Source organism: Terrapene carolina, unplaced genomic scaffold, assembly GCF_002925995.2.
Source record: "Terrapene carolina triunguis isolate 2854851 unplaced genomic scaffold, T_m_triunguis-2.0 Scaffold66, whole genome shotgun sequence".
NCBI lineage: Eukaryota > Metazoa > Chordata > Testudines > Emydidae > Terrapene > Terrapene triunguis.
Window position 1 is genome coordinate 64567944 of NW_020664417.1, and position 14161 is coordinate 64582104.

A 14161-nucleotide genomic window follows, 5' to 3' on the forward strand; every position below is an offset into this window, starting at 1 on the left:
CCCAGAGTGTGCTAATGCTGCCAAACAGTTGTTTGGCAGTGGCCGGGCAGGAAACGCAGGGAGGTAGGCGAAAGAACAGGGATGCGGCATGCTCAGGGGAGGAGGAGGAGGAGGTGGGGCAGGGGGGAAGGGAAGCTTGGCTGCCGGTGGGTGCATAGCACCCACTAATTTTTCCCTGTGGGTGCTCCGGGGCTGGAGTCGGCGCCTATGGATGATCTCCTGTTGAGATTCACAACACTCTATCATATCTAAGGTTAAGATTTTGTCACAGTAGTTTCTGGTAAAAGTCACAGGCAGGTCACAGGCAAGAGAAAAAAAAATCACGGATGCCTGTGACCTGTCTGTGACTTTTACTAAACATGATGGCGACTGAAACATGAGCAGGGGTGGGAGGGGGAAGAGAGCCCAAGCCCCACTGCAGAAAGGAGTGGGCAATCCAGCAACTGTCACTGCAGTGGCTGACCACTCTGGGGCCCTCAGTGGCTCAGTGCTCCGGGGCTCCCTCCCACCCACAGCGGCTGTTGGCTCCGGGGCTCCCTGCTGCCCTCTCCAACTGAGGGCTCCAGGGGCCCTCCGCCCTTGGCGGTGCCTCGGGGCTATGGTGTCCCCCCCACTTGAGGCACCTCTGGGATCTGGGGTCCCCCCACCATCCGCAGCACCTTGGGGCTCTGGGAACCCCCCACCGGCTGAACAGCTCTGGCCCTGTTGCCCTGGGGCTCAAGTGGAGAATGTTACAGAGGTTGCTGATCATCATGGAATCTGCGACCTCCATGACATAATCTTATCCTTAATCATATAATTGGGAATGTGAGCACGTATACTGCATGATCAAACAGGAAATGAAAATTCAAAAGGTCCTGGGGCTTTAACAGGGGAGCAGCTGTTTCCTGTTTACCTGGCTGACATGCTGTGGAGTTGAAAGTGCTCTCCAGAGCAGTCACAGCAGAGCACTGTGGGACACCTCCTGGAGGCCAATTCATTTGAATTACACAATGCGGTGTCTACACTATCCTCATGTAGACCCATGGATGCTGAATCAAGTGCTACACCTCTCGCAGAGGTGGAGTACTACAGGTCACCTAGGTCAGCAGAAGGGACTCGGTATTGTAGACACATACATTATTATATCGACTTAATATGGTTTATGTTGTTTTGTAGTATTCACCAGGCCTGAGTGTGCTCCTTCATGCCTCCTTCTGTGAGTCCCCATCTCCTCCATACCAGCTAATACAAACCATCACTCACAATCTGAAAGTACGCGTTCTCTCATTCTATCTGAAGTATATCTTTCTGTCTCCAGTACTGGTGGGTTTGAGAGACATTTTTATAATCTCTGAAAAAAAAGAAGTAAACTGGTTATGTAAAGGCAGCAGTTAGGTTTGAATTCTACAGTTACATCATCAATGGCTTCCATGCTGTTCATAGCTCCCAGTGGAAATCAGACCTTTTATAATGAATTACATAAGTTTAGGGGTCCGTTCTCCATTTGCTATGTAACTCACAATGATGCTAATGTGTGTTGAGTATGTGACTCAAAGAGAGCCCAGACCTTTAGATAGGAAGAAACCTCATTTCTACTGATTCCTACTGGTTTTGTTCCAGTTTTATATAAGAATAAATTACAATTGGGCATGCATTTATTAGTCTAAAGATTATGTAATTTTAGACATATAACGGAAGAAAGCTATCTGTGGGTGTAACAAAGCTGTGCAGTGCTGAGAAACTTGCAAAATAACAATCACATATATCTAGAAATAACTAACATTGCCTATATTCAACTATAATCTTCACAAAAGTTAAAGCCTTGTCTTCCTAAATTGCAAAGCAACAAAACAACAGAAAAATGTCACAAATTTCAGATTTACTAACTGTTCAGATAATAATTACTATCTTCAGTACATTATTTTCTAATGATTTAACTGTTTTTTAATGTTGAGAGCCCTGATCCTGCAAAAATTCACACATATATTTTATACACTGTTAGAAGCTTTGTGGAAGTCTACTGGGACTATTCCCAGTGGAAAGTTGAGTATATACAAAAGACATTGCAGGATCAGGACACAGGTTTGTAAGCTTTTCTGAATAAAAACTTCCAATAAAACAATGAAATTACTTTGAAACAAATTGCTGACTTCATGAGAAATGCAGTATTTCCATTGTGTGTTACAAACATGATGCTACAATAAGGATTAAACAAAATTGGAAGAGATGTTAATCTTCCAGGCTTAAACCACTTTTTCAATTATGTGGTTTGGGAATAAATTTTTACTACAGGCGGGTTAACCCATATTTAACTCAGGGTTTCTTGCAACTTCCTTTGAAGGAATTTAAGTACAGATAGAAGTTAGGGGAAATGGGAAACATATTTTGTTTTTCTTTATATTACTTAATAGACATATGTACTAGGTTCAGGCTGTGTCTGCATGTACAGCACTGTAGCAGCGCAGCTGTATTGATAGAGCTGCGCTTTTGCAGCATATCTGGTGACGATGCTCTATGCCAAGAGGAGAGAGTTCTCCCACTGGCATAAAGAAAACATCTCTGCGAGCAGCATAAGCTAAGTCAGCGGGAGAAGCTCTCCTGCCGACATAGCACTATGCACTCTAGTGCTTATGTCGGTGTAACTTGTGTTGCTCAAGGGGTGGAATATTCACACCCCTGAGCAACATAAATTTTGCTGACATAACGGTAGTGTAAACATAGCCTCAATTGTAGGCACCATGGCAGAATTCGGTCTTCTGTAAGTACTTAAAGGTGGAGAGTGTCTGGACCATTATATGGATCTATCAACTTGTAAGCACAACTCCTTAGTGACTGAATGAAAGTTTATATTGTGTGTATAAATAAACTTCTTGGCTTCTGGTGGGGTTACCTCCTGTTCTTTTAAGGCACACAATAGAGTTCCCTTCTTTTGTCTTGCCTTTAGGGTATATCCATACTTCCAGACATGAGAGTATCGCAGTTCAGTCTACCTGTACTGACATTTGAACACCACTTGGAAACGTGAATTAGAGCTCACACCAGCTTTACTTAGCTGGTCTTCTTGATGGCAGTACCCCAATGTGTCAAAACCTGCTCTGAATTTCAGTTCATTTTGGATGTAATTTGGGTGCTAAATTTGATCTAAAAAGCCACTGTTACTGTGGGATTTGTACCCTAAAGATCACCTCTCTGAACATTACTTCAGCAGCTGAGATAATCTGTTACTCTTGATTTGACAGCCCTAGATTTGTATGCCTGGCTGCTGGAGCTAAGGCCATCTTCAGAGGAAGGTTTTAGACTCTGGAATTTTTCTCTCTTTATTTCAACAAAGCCTAAGTTTGTTGACTTTCAGAGTAAACTTAAAGGCATGAATTTTTATCCATGCTTCTGAGGTGGGTCTTGTAGTGGGGTAGGGTGCTTTGGTTAGAGACAGAATCATGTTGTTTCATTTACTTACATATTGCAATTTTTATTTTATGGCCACTTAAGGGCTGTGATAGACATATTGTATAATAATAATTTAAATAAAACTAAAGCTCTCATGGCACTTTTTATTAAAGGTTTATCCTAGCTTGGTAACTGCCACAATTCTTTGGATCGAGCTGAAAATCTTATGCAGCTAAGAGCCTGGTTTATCCACACATTAGTCACCGGGAACACCGAAAGGCATGTGCTTCACTTCTAGGAAATGGATCAGGATATTGCTGTGGTTTTGGTATTTTTGGCAAATGCTTCTATCAGCAAAGCTTTGGAATTCAGCAAGTCAGTCTGTCTATTTAATGTTCCCTATCATCACCCTCATGATTTGCTTGTTTCCTTCACCATCACCCACTCTTGTTCCCATGTCTTCCCCCCTCCCCGCCCGCCCCCAGGCTCTGTAGAGAACATTTGCCTTATAATTGTCGTTCAAATAGCTTCCAGGTGTACACCAACTCTCTATCCCTTTGCCAGCTAAAATTCTTGTAGTAAAGATGCTTTATTCCCCCCCTGGGAACAGGCTGTTTCATGACTTTTGCAACTGTGCTTAAAAGTGAAATTGGACAGTAATCCCTCAGAGTGCTTGGATAAACCCCTCAGGGAATGATAATGATATTGGCTATTTTCTAAATAGCTGAAACACAGCTCTGTTTGAAGGAACTATTAAAGAGATGAGTAATCACTGGTGACAGATCCTTACAATAGTATTTCAACATCTAATTAGGGATGTTGTCACAGCTAGTGGCATTTCTTCTTCCTAAAGCTCCATGCAAAGTAGTCCCTATATTACACAGTACTGTGGCTGACAGCCAATGATGTCTATGAGGTCAATGTGCAGTTGCCCAGAATAGTGAAGGAATGATTAAATGTCTGCAGCCGCAGAGATAAGGATGTTCTCTCACTAATTCTTGTGAGATTCTGACTTGTCATCTCATGCTGATCTGAAGAATATGTTTGTATATGTGATTCCTTATCTGTAAAAAGGTAACTTTTAATAATGCAATAATAAAAAAACGTTATTAAAGAGAAGCTCACTCATCTTGTCTAGTACCCAGGCAGTGAACAAGTCATCTTAGACAATGAAATTAATTATTTCTATATTATCATATTTTCCAGACCAACAGTTCATCTAGACAGGACTGACAGGGGTGATAGCAGAAGAAAGTGTAAGAATTGGGTCAGAAGTTCCAGCAACTCAGCCAACTTAAAATAGCTACTCAGTAGCAGAGCTTATTTTGTGGGAGCCAGAAGTTCTCTCACATAACAATGCCCCCCTCTGTCATTCAGCAGTTAATTAAGGAGGAGTGAGGTGGCCTTTTGACATTCATGCCTTTGCTATCCCTTAGGACACTTGGATAACCAGTAATTTGTACAGACTCAAATAACGTAAAAAGAAAAATGATAGAATTCATGTATTAGTAATGAGGGGAAGTGGAGGAGGCAATTCTCAGTGTAACAACTTATCATGTTTTCAAGCTTTTTCAGATATAGAATGTAAAGTGACAAAAACCATGTTTTAATATTTGTGTCGCACATTGATTTAAATCATAAAACTGAATAGCTTAATATTCAAAATTATTATTTTGAACGTGGGTCATCTGAGCCATAAGCAAGCACCCTAATAATTGCACCATCCTTCCTCTCAGCAGACTACACCTTGGTAGGTGGCCCATGTCATCTTGTGGAGTCCTATTGAAGTCAAAGGTGCCCTATACATAGGCAGGAGTCTGCCTATCTGGAACAGCTTACAGAATTGTGGCCTTTATCCATTCTGCATGTGTACCCACCGTAACCAATAGAAATGATAAAGTACCCTGCCAGTCACAGATCTGTAGAAGATAGCAAAAGAGTCAGACCAATACTGCTGCACTGTGCTGTCCCTCAGAATATATGCAACATACAAACTCCAAAGCTTCAATTTCTTAAAGAAAATGAGAACTAAAATTATCAGAGATTGAGGAAGGTTGCAGTATAAATAGAAACTATTGCTAGAATCTGAGCTCTTGCGCTTCTCCCTTGATTTTTTGTCCTCTAGATTATTTTGCTAATAGAGTATGCAATAGCTATAAAGAGACTTCCTAACTCCTGTTAGTATACAATAATGATAAAAGTTCCTTAAACATTTCAAGAACTACTGAGCTAGAAAGAATAAAGAAAATATTAAATATGGAGTAATTATAAATCTGGAGTAACTTATTTTAAGTGGAAGAAGGCACACTACATAAGCTACAGAAATGTATATACTTCAATCAGTTACAGCTATTGTTTCCTTTTAAACTGGGGACAGTGTTCTTAATTACTGTTCCAATGTTTTTATGTCAGAAAGTAATGGAATATTGTTTAAGGTCATAATCAGTCCCTTCAATCCTGTTGAAGATTTTGCTTGACCATTTTGTGTGAGTGAAAGTTACGTCTACACTAGCACTTTTGTTAGCAAAACTTTTGTCAGTCAGGGGTGTGAAAAAAACCTCCCTGACCGACATAAATTCACTGACAAAAGTGCAGTGTGACACTGCTATGTCGGTGGGAGACACTCTCACACCAACATAGCTACCGCTGCTTGTTGGTGGTGGTTTAATTATGCTGACGGGAGAGCATAGAGTGGCTACACGGGAGACCTTACGCAGCGGTACAGCTGTGCCATTGTAAGGTATGTAGTGTAGACGTAGCCTAAGTTCCATATCAGTACAAAGCCAGAACTGTATTCCCTCTACTCTGGGGAGTACCAGGACTGCCCCTTCCTACTCTCTCAAGCACTCAGTGCTCCAAAGAGGAAAGGGAAGAAGTGAGAACTGCCCACACCGTAATCTTCCAGGACCAGCACGTAGAGGGGAGGAGGTTGCAAGCCATAAAGAGGGGTCATGTCAGGTCTAAATTTAGTTTTTCGTAGGGGATATTTTCATTAAAGCAAGGATATAACTGAATCATGATAGAGATCATTATAATTCTGAGGGCCCTATACTGCAGTTCTTAATACCATGAGGTTCTAGTGGAACTACTCATCTCATAAATGTTGTTTAAAAAAAAAATCACGGCCCTAAATTGACAATACTATATCAGCAAATGTTTTAAGTGTATCTCTGGCCTTAGCATGCAGAAGAATTATAAAAGTTGGATGAAAGAGAGAAGTAAAGGAGGAAAATGCTGCACTAGCAAAGGGGGCATAGAAGGTAGGGGGAGGGATATCTCAATGGTTTGAGCATTGGCCTGCTAAACCCAGGGTTGTAAATTCAATCCTTGAGGGGGCCACCCAGGAATCTGGGGCAAAATCAGTACTTGGTCCTGCTAGTGAAGGCAGGGGGCTGGACTTGATGACATTTCAAGGTCCCTTTCAGTTCTATGAGATAGGTATATACAACAAAAACTCTGATGGTTAAGTAGAGTGGTGGTGGCAAAGTGAGAGAGCCTGGACTATAAGGCTCCATTCCTGGAAGGCTTGTACATGTATCTAACTGTGAGTAGTGTCATGGAAGTCAATGAGACTATTGACAGTGTGTAAACTAAAGCATATACATAAGTCTATGCAGGATTTGGACCTAACAACAAAATTTGCCTTTCACATTCACCTGTTTTACACTGCTGTAACTCCATTGACTAAAGTGGAGTTTCTACTGATTGTACATTAGTCTGAATGTATATCAGGAAAGGAAAGAGAATAAGAAAAATGGGGCTCTGTGAGTGTATGATATAGGTATGGGACACTAGAAACCCAAAAGAGGCTGGGTAGAGACGTGTGTTCCAAAAGAACCTAAATACATTGAATATATTTTATTTGCATTTTATTATAAAATGCATAAAAATGTCTCAAGTGTTTGTATTTGCATTTATGGATTTTATGGGCTTTTTCTCTTGTTTTTTCCTGTAAAAAACAATTACCACACAATTTCTATTCCTTCTATTTCTCATAGAGTTACCATGAAGTATGAAAGGGGGAGACATAGGACAAAACCTACTCTTTTCTTATTCCTCTCAAATTCTTTCAGCCTGCCCTGCTGTTATCCTGGACAGCTACAAAACTTATATCAATCTCACATTATAAAACAGAAACCAATAAGGGGAAGTGATGTGCGAGAAAGGAGAAATAATAATTTTAGGGAAAACAAACAAACATGTACAAAAACAACAAAGCATTGAATAATTAGGTATAGCCAACCCCATATTGTAGGCATTCTCTATTACCACAGGCCTTTTATAGTATGTATGATATGTTGCAGATTGATTAAAATGAGGCTTGTTGACACTGAGATAGGCCAAGAAAGATTTTAAGGTTCACTTGGGAGTAAGACTCCCATGATGCTTTGCAGTTAAGAAAAAGATGTCTAACAAAGAATGGAATTTTACTGTACAGTAACCCTTAACTTATTTTGAAGGCTGTTTTAAGATATATACTCTATAATGTACTAACTACAAAATGTATAATGAATTAAATTATCTTAAAAAAAGGGCATAAACACTGACTAACCACTAGTTGTGAGACAGTTGGAAAGATGCAATGGAACAGGGAAACTTGGAAATAGCCTGTGATAAATGAAGGGGGTGAGGGGTAGCTCCCTTGTATGGACACCCAGGCAGCCAGTAGCTATAAAATCCCTCTTAGCAGCCGTTCTCTAATTGGTCTACCTGCAAAGGGTTAAAAAGTCTCACTGCTATGCATAAGTAAAAAGAAGTGAGTGGGCACCTGGCCAAAAGAGCCAATGGGAAGGCTAGAACTTTTTAAAATTGAAAAATGACTCCCCCTTTGTCTATCTGTTGTTGTTCTCCCAGGGGAGAGGTGGACAGGGCAGAGCGATGCTGTAAGAAGCGTGGGCCAGGTATGAAAAAATCATCAGTATTATACCTAGAAACTACTCCTTTAAAACCCCAGATACGCAAGTAGATTAGGAAATATCTAGGAAGACGTGATTAGGTTTATCCCTTTTATTTCTTTCTGGCTTGTGGATTCCTCTGTGCTAACCCAGGAGCTTTTGTTTTGCTTGTAACCTTTAAGATGGACCTCAAGAAAGCTATTCTTGGTGCTTAATCCTTGCTGTTGCTCTTTTAAAATCTAGCAATAGTCTGAGTTCCCAGATGTATTTTCTTTTTTTTTTTTAAATAAAATTTACCTTTTTTAAGAACAGAATTGGATTTTTGTGTCTTAAGAGGTTTGTGCACATGTTGTTTAATTAGCTGGTGGCAACAGCTGATTTCCTTTTCCCTTCCCCCTCAGCTCTTCCCCGGAGGGTGTGTGTGTGAAAGGGCTTGGGGGTATCCCACAGGAAGGAATTTCCAAGTGCGCCTTCCTGGGCTCTCAACGGGGTTCTGCACTTGGGTGGTGGCAGCATCTACCAATCCAAGGTCAGAGAAAAGCTAGAGTGTAATATAAGCCTGGATTGGCCAGTATTAATTTTTAGAATCCTTGCGAGCCCCCACCTGCTGCACTCGAAATGCCAGAATGGGGAATTAGCCTTGACATAGCCTAAGTTAAGCAGAAATGTGTATCAAAAGGAGGAAATAGACAAGGTCCAGAATAATACACAATAAGGGTAACAAGGGTATAATTGACCTTAATCATAGGGGAAGTAACACTATCTGCAAGCTGGATGTGGACCATCAGAAACTACACCAAAGGTCTTCCACAGCACTCTGCATATGCAGTCTTTACTAAATGTGTGATTAATAAATCCAATTAAAGCTGACTTATCCAAGGTCTTTTATTCTTAAATGTATTTGAATTCAAAGAACGCTATCAAATAAATGAATAATCATAATGAAGACTTCTAATCAATTATTGGTTATTGATTAATGATAAATTGATTATGAATTATCAAAAATCTGCATTGATCTGAATGGGGACTATTGTCATTTTACAATTATATTAACATTTAAAGAGCCATCTAATTTCTTCCCTTGGACTCCTAAGTCTAGTGTATATAAAGCTAGGACCTTTAGGTGTCCTTGCATATAAGCGGAAATGTGAGAGTTAAATATTTCTAAATTCCAGCTAACATTTCAGAATGAGTTATAATTGTATTACAAAATGTCTTTACCTTCAGAATCAAAATCTAAAGGTTTATGTAGATGAATATGTGAAAACATGAAATAAAGTATGGCCCTTCAAAGGACAAGACTTAATAGGGTTCCTAATTAAAGCACAAGGCAGAACTTAAACAAAAGGCTATTCCTCATTTCAAATTTTACTTTTATCACTACATTTTTCACTCAGCTCTAGCAAGGATATGAACAGCAAGATGTCAGAATAAAAAGTGACACTCTGTACTAAAGAGAGATTGATTTAAGGATTAATTTAATAACTGATACTCCTATAAAATTTTCTTAAGTTTTATGAAAGATTTGGATACTTTTAGCTACCATTTTTACAGTTAAGCAAGATTTAACAGCTCGTGTCTTGATACTAGCACCTCTCAGCTGTACTTCACTACTATGTCACTTACTCATCTTGAATTGGCTGTTGGCTTGTTCATTCATGTAATTTGACATCAGAATGTCCAAATTATGTAACTGAGGTTATAGGCATGTTAAATATAATCCTCATCTTTGGGTTTCTTTTATGGGTTTGTGTTCCTCATTGCATAGATGTTTTCTTTTTTTAAAAGGCCATTGGTACATATTTGGAATTTGAAAGGTTGTGAGCTATGCTTACATGACCTGAGAGGTTGGGAGCAGGAAGGAACATAAGATGACTATTGGTAATAGAGTAGAGCAGAAAAGGGTCTGACCATCCTTGAGACTTGGATATCTTTATTCCTACTGAAGATCAGGATAACTGAAAACTGCTTGGCATTACCTCTGTGAAATTTCCGGTTTGGCAGCATGCCGTGGTGGTGGTTGAATTTTTTAAAGAGATCTCTAAAGTTGGTAAACATTTTTTTTCTCCACTAAATTTGAATTTTTTATCAGCTTTAGTTATTACACCACACTTATCCATACATGAACAATATCAAAAATTTGAATCTTAGAGCTGAGTAAAAGGAGATTTAGGTCAACCAAAACAAGCCAGGAATTTGTGTTGATTTTGGTAAATTGTTAGTCATCAAAATGAGAAAAGAAACAAATGTCAGAAATGACTAAATGCATTTTTTTTCACATTATCAAAATGAACTGTTTTGATATATTTTAGGATAGAGTCTCAATGGGACTTAGGTATCGCTATACCCCTTCTCTGTGGTTAGTCATTCACCTGGGACGTGATACCCTGGTTCAAATCCCTACTCAGAAGCAGGACTTCATATTCCAGATGAATGCCCTAGCCACTTGGGTACTCTGACGTGGTCTTTTTTCAATTTCTCCTGCTGAAGCTGTTTTACTTTGTATAAATACTTAAATATTAATTGGAGCAGGGACTGGAAACTGAGTGTCCCCTTCCCAGGTAAATGCCCTAAGTCACCAATCTAAAGAGAAATTCTCACTCTGCTTCTCTGGCCCAATGGCCATTCAAGTATTTTATACAAATTGGAACAGCTTCAACAGGAGAGATTGTGAGAGGCCCATCACAGGATATCCAATAGCCAGGTGTTAGGACCCGGGGAGGAGTGGGGAGAGACCAGGGTTGAATTCCCCTCCAGATCAGAGACTCAAACACAGGTTCCTTACATTCTAGGTGAATGTCCTAATCACTGCACTGATGGGTATAAAGGAGGTGCCATTACCTCATCGTCCTCAGTTATGTGAAACAAGCCCTTCTTTTTTTTAAAGGGACCCAAAACATTTTTTCTGACTCTTCTGATTTGCGAAAAATTCTGATAAATTTTGGGTTTTGTTCTACCCAAATCAATTTTTTCCCATTTTTTCAAACTGTCAGCTAATCGGAAAATCAGTTAATCAGTGAATATCAGTAGTGAATAAGAACCATGACATTCATACACTGCATTTCAGTGTGTTTATCAATGTCTCATTCCTCTCTGAGGTACAATAGCAAGATACAACCAGCCCTTTGTAACTTGGGGAAGGCTCCTTTAGAAAGCAAACTTGCTGTATGCAATAGAAGAATAAACTAGTGGGAAATAATGCTTCTCAAAGGTACAGATTAACAGCTTTTCTTCCACTTTATTGAGCACAGCAATTGGTTACAGTATAATGACTGTGTCTTGAGTAGATGACATTCCCTGGGCAGCATACTCTGCCCTAGAAACATATGCAGGCAGCAGTTATTTTCTGCATTTAGAACTTAAACAATAGAATGGTATAAAGTTCCTAAGTTCAGGTCCTAACTGTTATTTGTGTGACTTTCCAGGGCAGAACGTGTTTTTTCTCCACTTCCTAATTATCTTAGTGGCTCGGTCAGCAGCTGAGCTGGAGTCCCATATTTCTGACTTACTTAAATGGGATATAATAGCTTAAATCTGATATATTTCTGTCTCTTTTCTTATTCATATCTGCAGAAAAGAGATGACATTAGAAAGAAAGGCACTACCTTTTGACTTGGGGGCTGAATTTTATCAAGTAAAATATTCTGTCATATCACTGTTTATACAATACTTGAAGAACCAGATCAACATTTTTTGTGCATGGCCATGTTCTGGCTGGAGTTCAGTGAGGAGAGCAATGGACACATCCCCAGTTCCCAATCCCTCCACCTCAAGAAGGTGGGTGAAAAGGGGAAAGAAATGGGTGGGGAGTGAATATATCTTTGTTCAGCCCCTCAGTGCATTGGCCAGGAGAGCTAAGCTGGCACAAGTTGGGGAGGTAGAGGAGTAAAGTAAATTGGAATTTGTGAATAGCTGCAGTAAATTACTTCTCCGGATCATCAGCTCAATGGGCTAGCAGGGATGTCACAATTCCTTCCCAGGGCTCTTCGTGGGCTGACACAGCTTTGTGCTGACCCTTATATAGACTCAGTCCGCTCAGCTGTTTTCTAATATTTCCATGTATAAATATATTTTCCTCCAAAAATCTTTGGGGAAGCAGGTCCCTCCAGATGGAGAGAAATTACCTGCTTTCCTATAGATATTTTGGTTGAAAACATATTTATTATAGATGAGGTTGGTAGTCACCTGTTAAGGTTGCCAGATATTTCCTATTATAAGACAATGTGCTCAGTTGCTTGTTGCTTTGCCAAACTTGAACAATTTTCCATGAACGGTGTCTGCCTCAGGCTAATTTTTTGGAAAATTTCACCCAAAATGGATCAGCAGTTTCTGAGAACAAGGCTAGAAGGAAATAAAAAAAAGATCTTGCACCTTTTTTCTGAACAGATCTAGAACCACTATGCTTTGTAGAAGAGACTTAACATTTGGCAGATGGGTTGCCTTTGTGTCCAGAATGTGCCTTTTACTGTCCTAGTTAAAACCACCCCAAATTTGACTAAGTTATAAATCTTTGAAAAAAACACAGTTTGTACATGCTCAGTAAATTTTAGCAACTAAACTCTCCAAAGATTCCTCCCTCACTGAGCTTGCTTCATCCCCTCACAGCTCCTATGTGTGACCGGACTATGCATGTGACATCCCTAAAGAGCAACTGAGCATGCTCCATCTCAAAGCTATGTGGGTGAAGCTAGTTTTTCCTTATAAAGGCTAATCCCAGCTGCTCTGGAATAGGTTGGGGCTGGGCTATGAAACTGACAGCAGTAAGCCTGTCTCTCTGGAGCTCTCAATGACCCACCCTTGCTGGCACCCAGGCAGTGTGAAGGAGAAAGCTGTCTGATTCAAATGCAGAGTGGACAAAAGCCAGAATTGGGGGGAAGGAAATGAGTAAATTGGTCCAAGAAACCTAGGGAAACTGAGACTGGGAGGGACAGGGAAGAAACGGGGACTGGCTGGACAGAGAGGCTGGAATGGTGAGTGTGGGGCATGAGGGGTCTGGAACAGGGAGGAAGGGCAAGTTGGGACTACAAGCTGCTGGGGGACAGAAGACAGGGTGGTACAGAGAGTCAGAGGGAGGGGTGAGAGGCGAGGAGGTTGGGTCTGGAAGCTATTGGGAAGGGAAGAATGGGACTAGCTAGTCAAAGAGACTGGGACTGGGACCTGGTGAGGACTTGGAGCCAGTTGGCTGGAGGAGAAATTTGACACCAGATGAGGAGTGAAGAGACTGGTACTGGCTGGAGAAGGAGACTGGGACTAAGAGCCAGTGGTGGGCTGGGCAGTGGGAAGGGGAGACAGATCTGACAAGGAGCTGCAATGCAGTAGGGATCCGGGACTGGCTGGGCAAATAGACTGGGAAAAGGAGCCAGAAAGCAAGTGATAGGGAGATACTTAGAACTCATGAGAAACCTGGGAGGGAGACTAGGATGGGAAGCTAGTGGGGGTGAGAAAGGGAAAGACGGATTGACTTAGGAGCCAGTAGAGCAGAAATGGGACTTGCTGCACAAGGAGACAGGAATTGGGTTTGGGGAGGGGGAGAAACTCTTAGTGGGAAAGGGAGATTAGAACTCAGACAGCAAGCCCCCAGGATAGACTACAACTGGCTGGGCAAGGAGACTAGGTATGGGTCTGGGTGATTGGGACTGGGACAAAGAGCTGGGTGGGGGAGAGAGAGAGAACTGGGATAGGGACAGTTTGGAGGGTATGGGGCAAAAGGGGTTAAGGTAGGGAGGAATGTGAAAGTCTGTTCCCACTAGAGCAAATTGTCCTCCAGGGTCTGGAATAGGACCCAAGATTTCTGAGTCGCACCATTCTTCTGTTGTCAGAAAATATTTGTGAAACCCACTGGTAAAGTGTATCTTCTCCTCTAGGGCTGGTCCACAGGATGATAACCTACTACTGCT